Here is a 22,569-nt window from a genome sequence, read left to right as displayed (position 1 = left end):
TTTCTGAACCAAGCTCTACCTCTGCCAAATTTGGGGTAATTCTGTTCAGCTGTTTGGGCTGTAGCTCGGAAATTAAAGTTTTGGGATCCCATTATTTCTCAGCCCCCGCATGACGAATCACCCCCAAACTTTCAAGATAGGAGCTGACCTAAAAAGTGCAACTTTTTGGGAAATCTCATAGAGATTCGTTAAACGATGCCAAAGTTATTAGCAGATCAAAAAATGCTTTTCCTATGGAAACTAGGTGGCAACTATAACTACCTACTGGCGATTGCCAGTGGGTAATATATGTATGTGTGCGTATCTATATATATATATATATATATATATATATATATATATATCCAGCAAAGAAGATTCCCATTTAGGAGAGCCCACGCAGATAGCTGGAACTTCGTTTTTATTTGAGAGGTTGCAACACACTGGATGGAAGTCTGTTCTAAAAGATACACAGCCTGATGCGTTTCATGCTTCACACAGCATTTCCTCAGAGGCAAAGTCCTTAATACGTGAAGCACACCGGCATTACTGAAAAAGTTCCACTTGCTGCCCCAGTGGGCGTTGGCTCTTGCTGAGTATGCTGGTTATTGTAGTGCCGTAAAATAAAACTACAGTGAGTTGCTTACACGTTTAAAATTTGGACAGTGAAAACCCCAGTGGGTCTGGAAAAGAGACCCGCTCTCACCATGTTGCATCTTGTAAACTCCCAAAAACGGCTTCTCTGCCCTTTGTGCTGCCTGTCAGTGGCTGCAGCACGGTCCATACTTCCATGGCAGGGCTTCACCCACGACTGGGACCAGCCTTCAATTTAATCCGACGAAGAAGATTCCCATTTAGGAGAGCCCACGCAGATAGCTGGAATTTCGTTTTTATTTGAGAGGTTGCAGCACACTGGATGGATATATATATATATATATATATATATATATATATATATATATATATATATATATATATATATATATACATATATATATTCACTGAAAAAACTATAGGTTTCAGGGGAGTTATAGTTAGCTGGACTTTTCACTCGTACAAAACCATTGAAATTCCCCCGTTATAGTTAGTTCAGCTAACTATAACTCGCGCGCCCTCAATGCACTGCTGATGACATCACATATTACATCACTCATGACATGGTCAGTGACATCACTCATGACATCACTGATGACATCTCAAATGACATCACTGATGACATCATCCAGTGAATGTGTGTTTTTCTGAAAATTACACATGTTTTATATATGTATATCTCAAGGTCGATGGAAGAATAAATGGGTATATAAGTGTCTAAATGGATGATTTGTTTTTGAAAAATTGATTGTATAACTGACTGATTAAGTGTATCTTAGTGAATACATGGCTTAGTGAGTAATGTTTAAATGTGTAAATATCTGTATCAGTCTCTCACTTTGGTGCCGATCACGATCCGGCAAAAAATGTCCCCGTGCGACTCGTATCGGGTCTTTTTACCGTACGAATCGTACAAGTGCCGTACGAACTGGCAATCACGATTCGCATGGTAAAAAGTCCATACGAACCGCACTGGGAATCATTTCCCACACGTCCTCGGGTCGGAAAATGTGTCCGACACGTCCTCGGACGATTTACCTTACAAACGTGAAAAGCCAAGTCCGACCGAGGAATCACGATCCATCCCGTGCGTCCGAGCGTACAACCGTATGGAAAAAAACACCGTCCGCACCGAACTCCTATGGCAACCATGGAGACATGTGCCCGCATACGCGCCCAACACTCCCCCCAGCCCCCGTACGTCCGACACGTACCCCCCGTGTATGTATACCCCCACCCGACTAGGTACACCCCAGTACGTTCCAGTCGTACCCCCACCCCAGTACGTGTCATATCCCTCGTCTACCGACACCCCAGTACGTTCGAGCACCACCCCCACCCCAGTACGCGTCATACCCCCCGTCTACCTACACCCCAGTACGTTCCAGTCGTACCCCCACCCCAGTACGTGTCGTACCACCGTCAACCCACACCCCAGTACGTTCCAGTCGTACCCCCACCCCAGTACGTGTCATACCCCCGTCTACCCACACCCCAGTACGTTCCAGTCGTACCCCCACCCCAGTACGTGTCATATCCCTCGTCTACCGACACCCCAGTACGTTCGAGTCGTACCCCCACCCCAGTACGTGTCGTACCACCGTCAACCTACACCCCAGTACGTTCCAGTCGTACCCCCACCCCAGTACGTGTCGTACCACCGTCAACCTACACCCCAGTACGTTCCAGTCGTACCCCCACCCCAGTACGTGTCGTACCACCGTCAATGTACACCCCCCACCCCAGTACGTGTCATAGCCCCGTCTACCTACACCCCAGTACGTTCCAGTCGTACCCCCACCCCAGTACGTGTCATACCCCCGTCTACCTACACCCCAGTACGTTCCAGTCGTACCCCCACCCCAGTACGTGTCATATCCCTCGTCTACCGACACCCCAGTACGTTCGAGCACCACCCCCACCCCAGTACGTGTCGTACCACCGTCAACCTACACCCCAGTACGTTCCAGTCGTACCCCCACCCCAGTACGTGTCGTACCACCGTCAACCCACACCCCAGTACGTTCCAGTCGTACCCCCACCCCAGTATGTGTCATACCCCCATCTACCCACACCCCAGTACGTTCCAGTCGTACCCCCACCCCAGTACGTGTCATATCCCTCGTCTACCGACACCCCAGTACGTTCGAGTCGTACCCCCACCCCAGTACGTGTCATACCACCGTCAACCTACACCCCAGTACGTTCCAGTCGTACCCCCACCCCAGTACGTGTCGTACCACCGTCAACCTACACCCCAGTACGTTCCAGTCGTACCCCCACCCCAGTACGTGTCGTACCACCGTCAACCTACACCCCAGTACGTTCCAGTCGTACCCCCACCCCAGTACGTGTCGTACCCCCCGTGTACCCCCACCCCAGTACGTTCCAGTCGTACCCCCACCCCAGTACGTGTCGTACCACCGTCAATGTACACCCCCCCACCCCAGTACGTGTCGTACCACCGTGTACCTACACCCCAGTACGTTCGAGCACCACCCCCACCCCAGTACGCGTCATACCCCCCGTCTACCTACACCCCAGTACGTTCCAGTCGTACCCCCACCCCAGTACGTGTCGTACCCCCCGTGTACCCCCACCCCAGTACGTTCCAGTCGTACCCCCACCCCAGTACGTGTCGTACCACCGTCAAGCAAAAACCCCAGCACATTCCAGTCGTACCCCCACCCCAGTACGTGTCATACCCCCGTCTACCTACACCCCAGTACGTTCCAGTCGTACCCCCACCCCAGTACGTGTCATATCCCTCGTCTACCGACACCCCAGTACGTTCGAGCACCACCCCCACCCCAGTACGCGTCATACCCCCCGTCTACCTACACCCCAGTACGTTCCAGTCGTACCCCCACCCCAGTACGTGTCGTACCACCGTCAAGCCAAACCCCAGCACATTCCAGTCGTACCCCCACCCCAGTACGTGTCATACCCCCGTCTACCTACACCCCAGTACGTTCCAGTCGTACCCCCACCCCAGTACGTGTCATATCCCTCGTCTACCGACACCCCAGTACGTTCGAGCACCACCCCCACCCCAGTACGCGTCATACCCCCCGTCTACCTACACCCCAGTACGTTCCAGTCGTACCCCCACCCCAGTACGTGTCGTACCACCGTCAACCTACACCCCAGTACATTCCAGTCGTACCCCCACCCCAGTACGTGTCATACCCCCGTCTACCTACACCCCAGTACGTTCCAGTCGTACCCCCACCCCAGTACGTGTCATATCCCTCGTCTACCGACACCCCAGTACGTTCGAGTCGTACCCCCACCCCAGTACGTGTCGTACCACCGTCAACCTACACCCCAGTACGTTCCAGTCGTACCCCCACCCCAGTACGTGTCATATCCCTCGTCTACCGACACCCCAGTACGTTCGAGCACCACCCCCACCCCAGTACGCGTCATACCCCCCGTCTACCTACACCCCAGTACGTTCCAGTCGTACCCCCACCCCAGTACGTGTCGTACCACCGTCAACCTACACCCCAGTACATTCCAGTCGTACCCCCACCCCAGTACGTGTCATACCCCCGTCTACCCACACCCCAGTACGTTCCAGTCGTACCCCCACCCCAGTACGTGTCATATCCCTCGTCTACCGACACCCCAGTACGTTCGAGTCGTACCCCCACCCCAGTACGTGTCGTACCACCGTCAACCTACACCCCAGTACGTTCCAGTCGTACCCCCACCCCAGTACGTGTCGTACCACCGTCAACCTACACCCCAGTACGTTCCAGTCGTACCCCCACCCCAGTACGTGTCGTACCACCGTCAATGTACACCCCCCACCCCAGTACGTGTCATAGCCCCGTCTACCTACACCCCAGTACGTTCCAGTCGTACCCCCACCCCAGTACGTGTCATATCCCTCGTCTACCGACACCCCAGTACGTTCGAGTCGTACCCCCACCCCAGTACGTGTCGTACCACCGTCAATGTACACCCCCCCACCCCAGTACGTGTCGTACCACCGTCTATGTACACCCCAGTAGGTTCCGGTCCTACCCCCAACACAACCTCCTAAGTACGGAGCGCACCCCAGGCCCCAACATCACCACCGCATGTACGACTCGTACCAAGTCACATACAAGGACAGCACCGTACAACCAAATGGCCCATGTACACACCGTACACATGCTCAAAACGCACGTACACAACCAGGACAAAACAAAACTACACAAGAATACACCATTCGAAAGGCACAAAGCCACGAAACATGGCCAACAACCACTAAAATAACACAATCACTGACCTGCAACTGCCAAAAACAAACAGAGGCCCAATACACCACCACTCCTTATAACACACCCACCCAAACTTCAAACACTGCCACACCCACCCATGGACCAATAAAAAGGGCCCACACACACAAACCATGAGCCTTTGCAACAGACTCACTGCTGCCAGACACCACAGAACCAGACTACAAGCTACACCACACCTTACACTTGCACACCTTTCCACAACCACCCTCACAAACACCCTCTCATCACATTCACACACACACACAACCATCCACACCCCCCCCCCCAACATCCACACACCACCCGCACCCACACCATCCCCACCCACACCCCTCACCATGCCCACTACCAAGAATCCAAAGTTCAGTCACCGAGAGTTGGAGGTCCTTGTGGATCAAATCCTCAGAGTCGAGCCACAGATCTTTGGAACATTGGTCAGAAACACCAGCCAGGCTGCCAAAACAGCCATGTGGCAGACCATCGTCGATGCTGTGAATGCCGTTGCGGACACCAGGAGGACCAAGCAGGATTGCCAGAACAGGTGGTACGATCTGCGGAGGAGGGTCAGAGCCAAGAGGCAGGAGGAACTCGACCATGCCAACGCCACCGGAGGAGGGCCCTCCCGCAGACCCGTACAGTACCATCCCTGGGAGGAGAGGGTGATGGCCATACTGCCGGTGGAGGCAGTTGAAGGATTAGAAGGACTCCGAGACCCGGGTGAGTACACAAACAACGCACCTCACATGGGGGGAACTGCAACCACAACCAAAACTACTAACAGGCACGCAACTACCACAAGCCATCGCATGACTCAACCACACTCCATGAGCAGGCACATGCCACTGCTGCCACCATGCCCCATGCACCCAGCTGGACAATGTCAAGTCACAGGCCACAGAAGACAACAACACATGACACGGTAACCCGGATGGCGGGAGGCTGGGCACCAACAATCACATAGTGCGACTCCAAAGCAGACAACAATGCCCTCTGCCCATATGGCCTAGGTCACAGCCAGACAAACAGTGTGTCCCAACACAGGAATGACTTGCCAGCAAATGGCGGACGCCTTGCATCAACACATGGGGGTGAAGGCACTGGTTTGCACATGACGGCAGCTAATGAACAGCCAACATTGTGAAAGAGTGGCAGCACACACCACCACAGCAGCAGCGCACAGACACACATCACACCAAATGGGTGCCTGGAGAGCAGAAACAAACTCACATCAACAAGCCAAGGGCCACTCAAAGATCTGCTAACAGTCTGTGCCCAGGAAGCTGGGCCGAGGTGACAGAGGGGGACACACAGAGGGAGGGAAAGGGGGACAGAGAAGGAGGGAGAGGGGGACAGAGAGGGAGGGAGACGGACAGAGGGAGGAGGCTGTCACACAGAGGGAGGGAGAGGGGGACAGAGAGGGAGGGAGAGGGGGACAGAGAGGGAGGGAGACGGACAGAGGGAGGAGGCTGTCACACAGAGGGAGGGAGAGGGGGACAGAGAGGGAGGGAGAGGGGGACAGAGAGGGAGGGAGACGGACAGAGGGAGGAGGCTGTCACACAGAGGGAGGGAGAGGGGGACAGAGAGGGAGGGAGAGGGGGACAGAGAGGGAGGGAGACGGACAGAGGGAGGAGGCTGTCACACAGAGGGAGGGAGAGGGGGACAGAGAGGGAGGGAGAGGGGGACAGAGAAGGAGGGAGACACAGGGAGAGCAAATTAGTCCTTTGGTGTGTGGGAATGTCTGCTCGTAAGCAGGTGGACCGCGTGCATGTAGACATGGGTGGCCAGTGCAAGAACCCCCCCTCTTCATCAGGGCCAAACGCAGGGCCATGTCACAACCTGTACACGAGCACAAGGATAGCCACCTGCATCGTATAAGTGTGTGGATCCACTCCATGTGCACATGTACAGTGCTACAAGGAAGGCGCAAATGCATGGCTCGCCACACCTGCACACTCCACTGCTGACTGCAGTCACACTTGACGCAGCAAGTAAGACTGTGCCACACATAGTGAAAGGGGCCAAAGTGGTGCCCAAGGGACACACCCATGCACAAGTGCACTGTGAGTGGAATGCAAGACAGATCCTAATTCCAAGAGGAAAAGTGCCAACTTTGAAACTGATGAAACATGGATGTTTCATGGACCAAAATTAACATTGTCTCTCTCACACACAGGTCAACGTCGTGCTGCACCCCCCAACACTGGGGGGGAACACTCACAGGACCCGGATCTGCAGGAGACCGATCCCACCGGCAGCGACCACTCTCACCACTCTGCGGACGACCTCGACCGACCTGGCCCCTCTGGTGTCCAACCACCTGCAGCACCTGCGTCAGGTACAACCGTGCCAACCACCACCCCCACTCCTGCCACATCCCAGGAGACACCCAGGATCCCTGCCCCAACACCACAATGCAGCCAGGCTCGCCAGGAGGGACACGGTGTCCCGGGCACCCAGGAGGAGGCAGGCGACAACGCAAATGCCACCCCTCAGGGGTCCCGCAGACCCGATGTGCCCACAAGTGCAGGCCAGGCGCAAGTGGGCAGGGGTGGTGGGAGTGGAGGACGGCGGAGGCGCGAGCCTGACCAGTTGGCTGGGGATCCGGTATTTTCACATGTCCGTAACATCCTGGACTCATACCGGCAGGACACCACGGGCATGGCCCAGGTTGTGTCCGTCCTCGAGGGGATCAAGGTCCAGCAGGCCCAGCAACATGCGGAGCTAATAGCCTGTCTACAGCTACACCAACGGAGGATGGAGGACAGACAGGCTGAGCAAGTGACGGCGTCCCAGGGGATTCACGCTGAACTCCGTCGGATGGCCGACACCATGGCCGACCCTCCCTGTGCCAGAAGGCGGAGAACATCACCACCCACAGGGAGGGATCATGAGGAGGAGGAGGAAACATCCGACGGAGCATCCCAGACGTCGTCACGGCCTGCTGCTGAGGTTCCCCGCAGGAAGCCGGGTCGTCCACGGAAAGGACCGTGAGGGTGGCTGCCACATCACCATCTCCCAGGACACCTGGCCTGGCACCTGGCCCACTGGAGCAACAGCATCACAGCATCAAGAGACATTCTCTGCCACATGGCCCTGCTGGTCACTGGCTGACCAATGTTGACAAAGACTGTGGCATGGACTCTGACGATTTCCAATGGCAAGGACACCAACTCCCCTACTGAACTTTGGATTCCCTAATCCCGGAAAGCCCCCCACTTTGTCCCCCCCCCCCCCCCCTAATAAATCACACTATTAAGAGTAGATGCCTGCTGGTAGCATTATTACCTAACATGTGTCTTGTACAGTCTAAACATGCCTGAGTCATCTGTTCACTTCAACCATCCACACCCTGGGGCCTGAGTCTGGCACAGGACACATGGGTCACAGTTTATTAGGCAAGACAGACATGGAGCACCATACACACCCGTGATGTGCAGAACCAGCTGAGGGGGTGGCCGAACAACCGTGCTGACAGACACATTGAGTACAGCAACAGTCATGCGCAGAGGTCAGGGAACCTGGCCCGTGTCCTGGGGGGCACCCAGGTACGTGTAGACAGGTGGCAGAACCATGTCCTGCAAGCTTGAGTCCGGTGGATGCAGAGAATGGGGGCCTGGACAACGTTGGATGCATGGGGATGGCACATGTCACACTACCCACACAGTCATGGACATCATGCCCAATACACAGTCTCAGCACACACACACAGCTTGCATCTTGCCACTCGACGCATTGACACATAGCCACAATCAGGGGATACCATGCCAGACATGCTGGATGCACCGTGCCAACACACCAGCATTGACTGAGAAGAGGCACCTTGGAGGCATAGGGACACCTTTATTAGTCATGTATTCGGGATTGCAGAGGCAACTTGAAGTACACAGGAACACTTCATGTGGAGTAACATGTGGGTCCAACACTGGCACCCCCCTTCTGCAGCACAAATGCGTGATAGCCATGGTACTGGCACACAAGCGTCGGCCAACAGCTAAATACCCACAGCTGCACACGGAGAGCCTAACATACACCACAGATCCGCTGATGTGGAAGTCCCACGCCATGTCAAGCAATTGTTAACCGTATGTGTCCGAGGGCAGTGTCACACACATTGATGGCATCATCACAATCCACTATCCCATCACTGATGACTGACAACCAGGCAGCACATCTATTCTGGTGTACCCAGCTGCATGTCGTGTCCCATGGGGATGCCACATGTCTGCAGAGGAACCAAACCCCGACCGGGGCAGTGTGCACACATCGTGAACAACTGCCACACCCAATACACCCCTGATGCATCCCTTACCCCATGGAGACTTCCAAACGTGTCCGTGCCTGTAACGCTGAGTCAGCCCACGATGCCATGTCCATGAGGAATAGCAGTGCCACAACAATGCAACCAGCAGATGGCATGCGCAGGTACCTGGGGAAGAGAGACACACAAGAAGTCAGCCACAAAAAGCACAGCCACTTGCATGTGCATGTACTCGACACATGTTAGGATGACAACATGCTAGGTCACAATTATGAGTGGGGAAATACTGCCATCACTGCCACCATCACTCCAGTGACACACCCACACACACCTCTGACTCACGTGCCATACATGCAGGTGGAGACACACATCACAACGCATGCCACACGGGGACCAAGGCGTGCACACTCAAGACACTGGTACTCACCACTAAGCAAAGAAGTCGCGTATGAGCCGAGTCCGGATGTCCTCTTGCGGCTCCACATCCTCCACATCACTAGCCCCATTGCCAAGGCCTTCGTCCTCCACGGGTGGATGGTCCTCGTCATGTTGATTCAGGATGAGTGGCACAGCTCTTTCAACTGCCATGTTGTGCAGCATGCAGCAGACCATGAAGATCTTGCAAACCTTCGCCGGGGCATATGGGAGTGCGCCGCCAGTCTTGTGGAGGCACCGGAATCGGCTCTTCAGCATGCCAAACGTCCTCTCTATCACACGCCTTGTCCGGCCATGGGCGGTGTTGTAGCGGAGCTGGGCCGGCGTGATGGGGTTGCGGAGAGGTGTCAGCAGCCAAGGCATGTTGGGATAGCCAGCGTCCCCTACATGGAAAGCACATGGATATCGTTAGAACTGGCGAAGCGGTCGTGCTGGTAGGCTATACAGAATACAGGACAGACAGACTGTACCCACCAACAACACATGCCCGTTCGTTGCGCAGCTGCATCATCATATCAGGCATCCCGCTACGCCTCATGATGTAGGCATCGTGTGCTGATCCTGGAAAACGAGCACAGACATGTGAAATCACCATGTTGGAGAGACACACCACAAGGGCATTGATGGAGTGGTAGTGCTTCCGATTCCGGTACGCCACCTCCCGTGCGTGTGGTGGTACCAAACCTACATGTGTCCCATCTATGGACCCAATGACATGGGGCATCCCTCCCAGGGCATAGAATCCACGCTTGACCTCTGTCATCTGTTCAGGGGTTGGGAACTTTATGAAGTCATCCAGGTGAATCAACATGGCCTCCAAGAAATCATGCAGCACACCGCTGAACATGCTCTGGGACATGCCACCAACATGAGCTATGGTATTTTGGAAGGTACCCGTGGCTAGAAAATGTAGGGCAGCCATTACCTTCAGCTGGGGTGTCAGTGCCGTAGGATACCTGTGCTGCGGTTGCAGGTGTGGTGCCAGTCTCGCTGTCAGCTCCAGAATCAACGGTTGGGTGAAGCGGTAGAGCCGGATCCTGTCATTCTCCTGCATGGCAGCCAAGTCTGGAATTATTCGGGCAACAGGCGGCGCTCTGCAGTAATTTGGAAGTGACAAGGAAGAGTGAGTGCACTACGACAACAACTCATGTCTACTGAGCACATGTAAATCTGGCAATACACACATGCTACATAGGGAGTCACATATGTGCTACATGCCCAGGACACGTATGGATGCAAGGTGACACTCCTTCCAAGACCCAGCTACACACGGAGATTGAGAACCTCCCCATGCCACGCCATGGGAATAGCTGTGTCCCAGTGCAAGTGAACAGCCCGACGCAAGACAGAAGTGACATACACCCACACATCAGCAGAAGTAGGATGCCGATTGTAGAGACTGGTAGCGGAACAACGGAGCCACAGGTCACATGACATTACACTAGGCCTGCCCACACACCTTGCCATGAAGGTGCACATGTCATGACTCACCACACATTCCTTGTGAGGATGCTGACATGGCCTTGTCACGCTACTCCGTGTCCCATGCATACATGTGCACCTCACATCCGATACCACATGTGGCATGGTGTGCGGAACAGTGTGCAATGACAATCTACACACAGACACATGTTGGTTGCTGCAACGGCTGCAGCTTTTGAGGGTGCTACAACATCAACCTGATGTAAATCCCGGACACATAAATGACATAGTCACATTGTGCACTGTGGGTAGTGACAAGTCAGGTGTCATGACCCCTGTACCGGGCATCATGGGACACTTCCGTGTGTTGGTGTCCGTGCCATGCCAGTGACGCTCACCCCAAGTGCGCAGTACGACATGCACACATGTCAAAGGAGTCAAGGGCATGCCTGGCACACATTGCACCCTCACACAGTACACCTGTACACATCTCATCATACATCTGGTGCCTCCTCCACTCAGGAGGCATGTTCCACATCACAGCCTGTCACACCTGTGCCCCACACATGTAGTAATGCACAGACGATGCCTTGATGTCCATTCCTGGACAAGTATGTCCATCCATGGACAAGTATGTCCGCCCTATTCCTACCTGTGTGTCGACTATCACCACAGTGATGTGTACAAACCGGCGTACTGCTGCTAAGAGGGCCTGTGTATGTTCCCCAATCACTGTGGGAGTGCTGCCGTATGTGTACCCATCGTGATGGCGAGCGTACAGGCATTTGTACGGTCCGTACCACAACGAGTACGCATACGCGTGCAGAACCATAGTGAGAGGGCCGTACACTCGCATGTACGCTCACTATCACTATGGGTCTGCACGCGTATGCGTACACGTAGTGGTACGGACCGTACACTCGCATGTACGCTCACTATCACTATGGGTCTGCACGCGTATGCATACACGTAGTGGTACGGACCGTACACTCGCATGTACGCTCACTATCACTATGGGTCTGCACGCGTATGCGTACACGTAGTGGTACGGACCGTACACTCGCATGTACGCTCACTATCACTATGGGTCTGCACGCGTATGCGTACACGTAGTGGTACGGACCGTACACTCGCATGTACGCTCACTATCACTATGGGTCTGCACGCGTATGCGTACACGTAGTGGTACGGACCGTACACTCGCATGTACGCTCACTATCACTATGGGTCTGCACGCGTATGCGTACACGTAGTGGTACGGACCGTACACTCGCATGTACGCTCACTATCACTATGGGTCTGCACGCGTATGCGTACACGTAGTGGTACGGACCGTACACTCGCATGTACGCTCACTATCACTATGGGTCTGCACGCGTATGCGTACACGTAGTGGTACGGACCGTACACTCGCATGTACGCTCACTATCACTATGGGTCTGCACGCGTATGCGTACACGTAGTGGTACGGACCGTACACTCGCATGTACGCTCACTATCACTATGGGTACACAGACCCATAGTGATAGTGAGCGTACAGGCATTTGTACGGTCCGTACCACTACGTGTACGCATACGCGTGCAGACCCATAGTGATAGTGAGCGTACATGCGAGTGTACGGTCCGTACCACTACGTGTACGCATACGCGTGCAGACCCATAGTGATAGTGAGCGTACAGGCATTTGTACGGTCCGTACCACTACGTGTACGCATACGCGTGCAGACCCATAGTGATAGTGAGCGTACATGCGAGTGTACGGTCCGTACCACTACGTGTACGCATACGCGTGCAGACCCATAGTGATTTTGAACGTAGGCATGCATGTACGGGCCGTTGCCATGCATTTGGGGTGCCCTAGGGCCCGGAAACGCACCGTACCTGTGTGTGATTCTCCTAATTACATAGGGGACAAGTATTAAGGCCTACATGCATGCTGGTTGTCATGGCGACCAGGTTCAAATTTCGATTTTGTTCTGGAAGGCGCACAGCAGAAGTCAGTTGGAATTCTTCTACTTTGTTGCAATGTGTTTGTGGGGCTGACATCATGCAGGAGGATGTAACCGATAGAGAACCCACAGACTGCTAGGTTTGAAGGGATTGGTGGAAACATAGGATGCAAATGTGAGTGACCAATCACTCTGTACTCCTGTGCATGAGACTGGGCAGAAGGCCACATATAAGGCAGCCAGGTCCCATGAGGGATTACTTGCCTGCACATCTTTGCATTTGTCGACCAAGCTGCTGCTACTGATTCCCTGGAACCATGTCAAGGGCTGTGGAGAGGACACAGCCATTCACCCTGGAGGAGAACATGGCTCTGCTGGATGTGATCCTCCCACAGTACCCCATGCTGTATGGGCGACCAGGGTATCAGGTGAGTGCATAGGCCACTGCCACAGACTGTCCCTATGTTGTGACTGTGTCTTCAGGCATTGTGTCCCGGTGTGACACACATGCCATGTACTGTCGGGGGGGTACCAGGGGGGGGGTGCCTGATGTCTCCCAGCAGTGCCCTGAGACAGGAGGGGTGTGTGCAGAGTCCTCCCAGCAGTGCCCTGAGACAGGAGGGGTGGGTGTGGAGTCCTCCCAGCAGTGCCCTGAGACAGGAGGGGTGTGTGCAGATTCCTCCCAGCAGTGCCCTGAGACAGGAGGGGTGGGTGTGGAGTCCTCCCAGCAGTGCCCTGAGACAGGAGGTGTGTGTGCAGAGTCCTCCCAGCAGTGCCCTGAGACAGGAGGTGTGTGTGCAGAGTCCTCCCAGCAGTGCCCTGAGACAGGAGGTGTGGGTGTGATGCACAGTGTGAGCCTTGATCATTGATTGTGACATTGCCATCATTCCACCTGAGTACCCACTATGGCACGTACTGCCTTTTCCCTCACCAGAGGATGATTTCCCTATGACAGAGGTGCAATGCGTTGGCTGCATGACATGCCTTGTTGTAACCAGCTAATTTGTTCTCATATGTCTCTCTGTGACATGTGGCTGGTGTATTGATGTGGTGTCACTTGTTCTTCCTCACAGGTAGGCGCCACTGCCAAGGAGCAGATCTGGCTGACCGCCGTCAGTGCCGTGAGGCGTGTGGATGGTCGGAGGCGGAGCCTGTCCCAGGTGAGGAAACGCTGGCAGGATATCCGGTGCTGGACGCGGAGGATTGCACGGCTCCTGCTGGGGGACTCACCTGAGAGCCACAAGAACCGCGGCCGCCGCCGTCTGACCCACCTCCACAGGCGTGTGCTGCCGGTGGTCTTTCCAGACCTGGAGAGGCGCTTACAGGCGATGCAGCAGGCGGAAGGGGGTAGGTACATGTGCGTTTGTTGTGTGTCACCGGCATTTGTAAGGGCACAGTGGCATTAATTCACTGGCATGGTTTAAAGGTGCTGTGCCCATCCAGTTTGCCCCAGTGTAGCACTGCGCCCCTGCCACCCTTCCCCTCCTTGCAATGTGTTCCCTGGTCTGTGTGTAGTCACTCCTTCACAAGGTAATGTAGGCTGGCGCTTTGTCCACGAGAACAATGACTGTAGCATCATGGGTGGGGGTGGTGGGTAACAGGTTGTGGGACCTTGCCTGTGAACTGTCAAGTTCACTGCATGTGGGTTCCATGTCAGTTGGCACTGATGCTGGCTCCAGACATGGGAGTTGGTCTCTCATGTGTCATGCCTTACAGCGCGCATGTCCTATGTAGTGGCCTGTGACATGATGTGCATGAGTGTGCGCTACGCATAGTGCAGGGATGGTGACGTGTGTAGCAGTCATTCCCATTCAGTAGCATGTAGTTGCGTGCCCAATACTGTCCCCTGGGGCACCTTATCCTCAGTGTTGTTTGTGTCATCATCAACGTGGACACTCTCACTGTCTACAGCGTAGGTTGTGCTCTGTGCCATTGTCCCCTGTCACCATGTATATAGACGTGCTATTATGTACAGGTGTCCACTGTGCAGCCTGACCTGATTGTCCTTCTTCATACTCACAGTTGCCAGTGCCTGTGTGTCTTGTTATACTCATCTGAGGATGGGCACTGGTACCTCATTATTTGTACAGGCGCACCTTTGCTGTTTTGCGTCCAATCTTGCCTTTTGCCTGCCACTGTGTTTATCACCCAGACTATGAGATGTTGGTGCCACCTGTGTCTCAGCAATTAGCATCGTGTGGGGGTTGCTTGGGGCGGGCAATGCCTATGTGTCAAATCCTGATTCCTAATTGCTGGGTCTGGACAGTGTGTGATGTTACTGGACACACACGCAAGGTGCAGTGACCGAGTTATGTTGGGCATGTTTGCAGCATTACCTATGCAGCATGTGTCTCAAGTTCATGGATATTGTCCCTGCTCATAGGTATTTTCACATACGCTGTGTGGTGCAGAGGCAGTGCAGGATTGTCCCCAGGGCCTGGGTGCTATGTCAGACTCCGTTTCCTGTCATCAGCTATTGTCTCATGCTCTCCATGGTATTTCAGTGGCATGGTGGCTCAACCAACTGTGTTTCATGCCCTACATCGGTACCTTGTTTTGCAGATGTTAGGGATCTGCCTCTTCAGGCTATGCAATGTTGACTATGTAGATTGGACTCATGTGACAGATGTGTACAGGTGTCTGATTAATTTCTGTCTCTCCACCCTGCCCACAGCATCGTCGGGGGACACAGAGGGAGACATGGACACGGACCAGGCGGAGGGACCGAGCACCAGTGGCAGCCGTGACATCGGGGCTGGCACATCGAGTGGGACAGGGGCGGAGGATAGTGTGGCCGAGGACCTGTCGACTGGCACATCAGACTACGAAGCTGACAGGTCCGAGGAGGATGTCTCAGAGTTGGCGGAGGCTGCACCAGCAGCTGACAGTGGAACAACACCTGCCACCGCCCCCTCAGTTCCCACCAACCGCCTCCCACTTGCTCGTGTCCCTTCCCAGCGTGCCCGGTCACCGCATGTCTCCTTCCTGCCAGGCACCGCACCCCCTGCCCCTGTCTCCACTGCTGCCGCCAATGCTGAGTCTATGGACATCCAGCGGCAAATGCAGGTTGGTCAGGCTGCGATCCTGAATGTCCTCCATTCCCACGGGAAAACCCTCAGCAACATCGAGGCATTCTTGGAGGGCATTCATTCTTTGCAGGCTGACCAACGCAACTTGCTGAGGTCCCTAGACTCCACACTGACTGCAGCAGTGGGTCTCCTGCAGCGCGACCTCCCCCCACCTACCCCTGCCCCATCCACACTTCCCACTTCCATGCCTGTCCCACGTACACCCAGACGTCGGCATGCACCCACCACAACAGACACAGGCACCACACCAGCAGGGAAGGTCCACCGCACTCCTCCTGACACGCACACACAGGGTGAGATAGGCACACCCACTGGGTCGGGGGGCAAACGTGTGACACGCAGCCAGAGTGGGAGTCCGCATTCCACACAATCCACTCTCTCCAAATCCCCTCCCCTCAGCTCTCCTGGCCACATCTCCCCCAAGGACTCCTTCATGGCCGCTCTGTCCCTGAGCCCCACAGTTACGCCACCACGCAAGCGGTCAAGGAAGTCCTCGGTCAGGGTGGTTGAGTCTCCCCCCCTGTCTCCACCCTCCCCCGGTGGCGCTGCAACCCATCCCTCTGACCCCCCCCCTCCTTGGGGCCTGAGGTCACTTCGGGTGCAGGGGAGTCCCTGGAGGACCTTGCTAAGGTGTGTAGTGCCATCCTGGCCTCCGCCTTTGGCCATGACACACCCCCTGTGGTTGAGTCCTCCATCCCGGCACCCACAACGCCGCCCCTTTGCCCTGATGTCCCTGCGGTGCCTGTTGCTTCCCCCCCCCCTGATGCCCTCACCAGTATGGAAGACGATGGCATTTGACTGTGCAGGCAAGGTAGGGGACACACATCCCACTGTGTCCCCCATGCAGCTGGGAATCATTGACTGCCCTATGGCCTTTGTTGACTTTGAACTGCCTTTGATCCACGGACATTGTGCTCATGCTGAATAAAGCTTATTTTTTTTCTCATCATCACACTCCTGCTATGGTGGTATTGGTGTTGGTGGGGCTGCTACATTGTTTTGGGTGGTGTTTAAGGCTTTGGGTCTGTGGGATTTGTAGTAGTGTTCTGCTCTTTGGGGCCACCCTAGGATCTGTGTGCCATCACAAGGTGTTGGCTAACTTCCTTAGGTCATGTCAGCAGTTACTGCATGGTTCAATTGTCCCAGGGTGTATTCCTTCCTCTGTGTACCCAGATTTCTTCCCTGCAGGGTGTTCCCAATGTTTAGCGCAGAGCTGTGTGTACATGAGCTGTGTGTGTGACGGAGCCCTTCTACTTTGGCCATGCATGCATGGCCATGTCTCCACCTGCAACAATCGTGGCATCCTTGGTGATCACTGTACTTGTGTGTGGAGTCAGTTGACATGAGTTCATGGGGACATGTTCCCTTGTAGGCAGTATGGATGTGGGTAATTGTGGCATCACACACATGTGTTACACCCCTCCTGGGTGTGGACACTGCTGGGAGGACTCTGCACCCACCCCTCCTGTCTCAGGGCACTGCTGGGAGGACTCACCACCCACCCCTCCTGTCTCAGGGCACTGCTGGGAGGTCTCTGCACCCACCCCTCCTGTCTCAGGGCACTGCTGGGAGGTCTCTGCACACACCCCTCCTGTCTCTGGGCACTGCTGGGAGGACTCAACACCCACCCCTCCTGTCTCAGGGCACTGCTGGGAGGTCTCTGCACCCACCCCTCCTGTCTCAGGGCACTGCTGGGAGGTCTCTGCACCCACCCCTCCTGTCTCTGGGCACTGCTGGGAGGTCTCTGCACCCACCCCTCCTGGGTCTGGACACTGCTGGGAGGACTCTGCACACACCCCTCCTGTCTCTGGGCACTGCTGGGAGGACTCTGCACACACACATCCAATTTCTGGATATGTACGCTTGGGACATACACGGTGTGGGTGCGCTCCATGCATTCGAGGTGAGGGTTCGAGTCGTACTTACACTGGTGTGGTGGTGGTACGGTCCGTGAGTCCAGGAGTCGTACTTACACTGGTGGGGGTGGGGGTACGGTCCGTACGTCCGCGGGTGAGGGTTCGAGTCGTACTTACACTGTTGGGGTGGGGGTACGCTCCTTGCATACGCGGGTGGGGGTACGGGTCGTACTTACACTGTTGGGGTGGGGGTACGCTCCTTGCATACGCGGGTGGGGGTACGTGTCGTACTTACACTGTTGGGGTGGGGGTACGCTCCATGCATATAGGGTGTGGCTAGGGTCGTACTTACACTGTTGGCATGGGGGGTACGCTCCATGCATATAGGGTGTGGCTACGGGTCGTACTTACACTGTTGGGGTGGGGGTACGCTCCTTGCATACGCGGGTGGGGGTACGCTCCATGCATATAGGGTGTGGCTAGGGTCGTACTTACACTGTTGGCATGGGGGGTACGCTCCTTGCATACGCGGGTGGGGGTACGGGTCGTACTTACACTGTTGGGGTGGGGGTACGCTCCTTGCATACGCGGGTGAGGGTTCGAGTCGTACTTACACTGTTGGGGTGGGGGTACGCTCCTTGCATACGCGGGTGGGGGTACGGGTCGTACTTACACTGTTGGGGTGGGGGTACGCTCCTTGCATACGCGAGTGAGGGTTCGAGTCGTACTTACACTGTTGGGGTGGGGGTACGCTCCTTGCATACGCGGGTGGGGGTACGGGTCGTACTTACACTGTTGGGGTGGGGGTATGGTCCCTGAGTCCGCTGTTGGGGGTCGGAGTCCTACTTACACTGGTGGGGGTACGGTCCGTAGGTCCGCGGGTGAGGGTTCGAGTCGTACTACACTGTTGGCATGGGGGGTACGCTCCATGCATATAGGGTGGGGGTAGGGTCCGTACATATCCATCCCCACGCTATGTGATGCTTGTGCGGGCCGTACCCAGGCCTTTGCCACGTGGGTACGATCCGTCCCGCCATTGTTGGGGTGACGTGTGTGTGGGCGTGGTACGACTCGTACCCACGCTCTTCAGGCGTGGGTACGGGACGTACCTGTCTGGTTGTGTTGTCGGTTCGCGTGGTGACGGCCTTCCGTTGTGGCGGTAGCTGGCTTATCAGGACACGCCCCCACCCCCTCGTGGTGACCAGGGCATGGGAGTCAGGTATGTCCAGGCCATGTGTGACTTATGTGGTTGTTTAGTGGCCTGCCCTGGTCGTGCCACCCCCACCCCACCCCACTTTCCCCCCTCCCTTAGTTATTCTTACCTTCTGCGGCGTCTGCGTCGGTGCCTGTAGAGCAGGTGGACTGCTATGAGGGCAGGGATGACTCGTAGGTTCGGGTCCATGTCTGTCCGTCGCGTACTGGTACTCCTTGCTCGCGTCGTCCTGTCGCGTACGGGTCCTCCTTGATCGCGTCGTCCTGTCGGGTACGGGTCCTCCTTGGTCGCGTGGTCCTGTGTCCGTCGCGTACTGGTCCTCCTTGTTCGCGTCGTCGTCTGTCCGTCGCGTACTGGTGGTCCTTGTTCGCGTCGTCCTGATTTCCCGGCAGTTTTTGGCTGCCGCAGAATCTTCACCGTGCGGGGTGACGTCGGTGCGAATCGTGATTCCTGGTTCGTGAATGGCTGGCTGCGTGCGTCCAGACGTCAGGTCTGCGCTTTCCCGGATCACATTGGTAGTTGTTTTTTTGTTCGGTCGGGCTTTTTTACGATTCGTACGGAAAAGGTGTTTCCGTACGAATCGTAATTCCTTGTTTGTATATTTACACGACCGGGTACGCGTCGAACGGAGAATATGCTCCGTCCGACGGTTCGTACCCGGTTTTTACAGGATTGTGATCGGCACCCTAGTGTATAAGTGGCTGCATGGGTTGGTGAGTAGCTACATGAGTGTCTATATAGGTTATTAGTTGGTTTTTTGAGTATCAGTATGAGTGTCTGAGTGTCTGTATGGTTCGGTGGGGGGTATTATGTAGTGCATAGGTGCATGAATGAGTGACTCACTGTTTGTATGTGTTGAAGACAGCATGTGTGCAGGACTGTATGGGTGGATGAGTGTGTGCATGGGTGTGTTAGTGAGTGATAGACTGTCTCAATAGTGTCTTTATGAGTAACTACATATGTTTTAAACTAGTATATGTGACTATTGGTGTATATAAGTGAGTATATGTGAGAGTGAGAGATTGAAAGAGTTCCTGTATGAATAAGTATGTGTTTCTATAAGTGATTGTTTAAAAGACTAAGTATGTGTAAGTTTCTGTAGAAGTAAGTGTGGTGGTGTGTGTATAACTGTATATGCAAGTAAAAGGATGTTTGATTATTTATTAGCATGAGTGACTATGTGTGTGAGTAACTCTATGGATGAGTGGCGTTGTGTAACAGGATGTATAGGTGTGTGAGTACATATGATGAGTGAGTACATGTATGAGTGACTGTATAGGACTGTTGGTGAATGAGTGGATGTGTATGTGGATCTTAGAATTACTGAATAGGTTGTTGTAACTGGTATTGGTATGTCCATTGTTTTGAACATTGTAGTTTCTATTTTTGAATGTGTGTATCAAAGGTTATATTAGGGGAAGAGGAGGTCTGCCACGCTATCACAAGGATAATGTCATCAGTGATGTCATTAGTGATGTCATTTGAGATGTCATCAGTGATGTCATGAGTGATGTCACTGACCATGTCATGAGTGATGTAATATGTGACGTCATCAGCAGTGCATTGCGGGCGCTCGAGTTATAGTTAGCTGAACTAACTATAACGGGGGAATTTCAATGGTTTTGTACGAGTAAAAAGTCCAGCTAACTATAACGCCCCTGAAACCTATGTTTTTTTCAGTGAATTTCAAAGGTTTTTTAAATGCTAATTTCTAACTATGCCTACAGAGATAGGACATGTGAAGAAAGAAGAAAAAACGCACAGAAAGAAAAAAAAGAAATGCAGAAAGAAGCAACAGAAGTCCTCAAAGACGAAGAAAAGTGCAGGAAGAAGGATAACATGCAGAAAGAACAAACAGAAGAGCAGAAAGAAGCCTTGTTGCAAATCATCCTGTACCCTCAACTTTTTCAGACGTATACTGGTGGTAACTGAGTCTGACTAACCAGTCCTAGAGCCAGTGCTATGTTAAACACTGTTATGTCACACTCAGAATACAGTGAAAACACCTACATACACTAGGGAACACTGTGCGTTGGGGTCCCCCTGTGATCAGCATGACCTCCTCTGTAAGCCCCTAGTATAAAATAGGGCAGGGGATTAAAACTACCTCTTAAAATGCACCACAGGGCGTGTTTGCACACGTCACCTCAGGCCCCGTCCCCTCACTTCCCCACTGTGTAAACACGCCCTGTGGCCGTTTCAAGTTGGGAGATTAAGTCCCATTGAATCCTGAGGGTCCCTAGGGTCCAACTAGACCACTAGGTACCTCCAGTAAGCGTCACAGAGCAGCGTTGCAGAGAGGTGTAAAAAGTGGCACGGCCTGGACCACCTCTCTGCAACGCAGCTCAGTGGCGCTTACTGGAAGCACCTGGTGGGCTAGTTAGCCCCCAGGGGCCCTCAGGATTGAAGGGGAATTATTTCCCCATCTTAAATCGCGCCACAGGGCTTGTTTGCACACGTTAACTCAGGCCCCGTCCCCTACCTTCACCACTGTGTAAACACACCCTGTGGCCGTTTTTAGTTGGCAGATTAAGTTAATTTTAATCCTGAGGGTCCCTAGGGTCCAACTAGCCCACTATGTACCTCCAGTATGCGCCACAGAGCTGCGTTGCAAAGAGGTGTAAAAAGTGGCACAGCCTGGACCACCTCTCTGCAACGCAGCTCAGTGGCACTTACTGGAAGCACCTGGTGGGCTAGTTAGCCCCCAGGGGCCCTCAGGATTGAAGGAGAATTATTTCCCTAACTTAAAACGCGCCATAGGGCGTGTTTGCACACGTCACCTCAAGCCCCGTCCCCTTCCTTCCCCACTGTGTAAACATGCCCTGTGGCCGTTTTTTAAGTTGGGAGATTAAGTCCCCTTGAATCCTGAGGATCCCTAGGGGCAAAATAGCCCACTAGGTACGTCCAGTAAGCGCCATTGCAGAGAGGTGTAAAAAGGGGCACGGCCTGCACCACCTCTCTGCAACGCAGAGCAGTGGCACTTACTGGAAGCACCTGGTGGGCTAGTTGGCCCCCAGGGTCCCTCAGGATTGAAAGGGAATGATTTCCCCAACTTAAAACGCGCCACAGGGTGTGTTTGCACACGTCACCTCAGGCCCCGTCCCCTCCCTTCACCACTGTGTAAACGCGCCCTGTGGCCGTTCTAAGTTGAGAGATTAAGTCCCCTTAAATCCTAAGGGTCCCTAGGGTCAAACTAGCCTACTAGGTACCTCCAGTAAGCGCCACAGAGCTGCATTGCATAGAGGTGTAAAAAGGGGCGTGGCCTCAGAACACCTGTCTGCAACACAGCTCCCTGGTGCACACTGGAGATACCTGTTGGGCTAGTTGGCCCTCAGGGACCCTCAGTATTGAAGGGGAATAAATTCCCCAACTTACAACTGGCCAGGGGGCACGTTTGCAGAGTGCTGCAAGGAGGGGGCGTGGCCTCCAGCGCGATGCCGGTCTTTTATTTATTTTATTTTTTTAAGAAGGAGGGCTGTGTGGCCCCCCTTCTTTTTCTAATT

Source organism: Triturus cristatus, chromosome 1_2, assembly GCF_964204655.1.
Source record: "Triturus cristatus chromosome 1_2, aTriCri1.1, whole genome shotgun sequence".
Taxonomy (NCBI): domain Eukaryota; kingdom Metazoa; phylum Chordata; class Amphibia; order Caudata; family Salamandridae; genus Triturus; species Triturus cristatus.
This window is presented reverse-complemented; position numbering follows the sequence as displayed.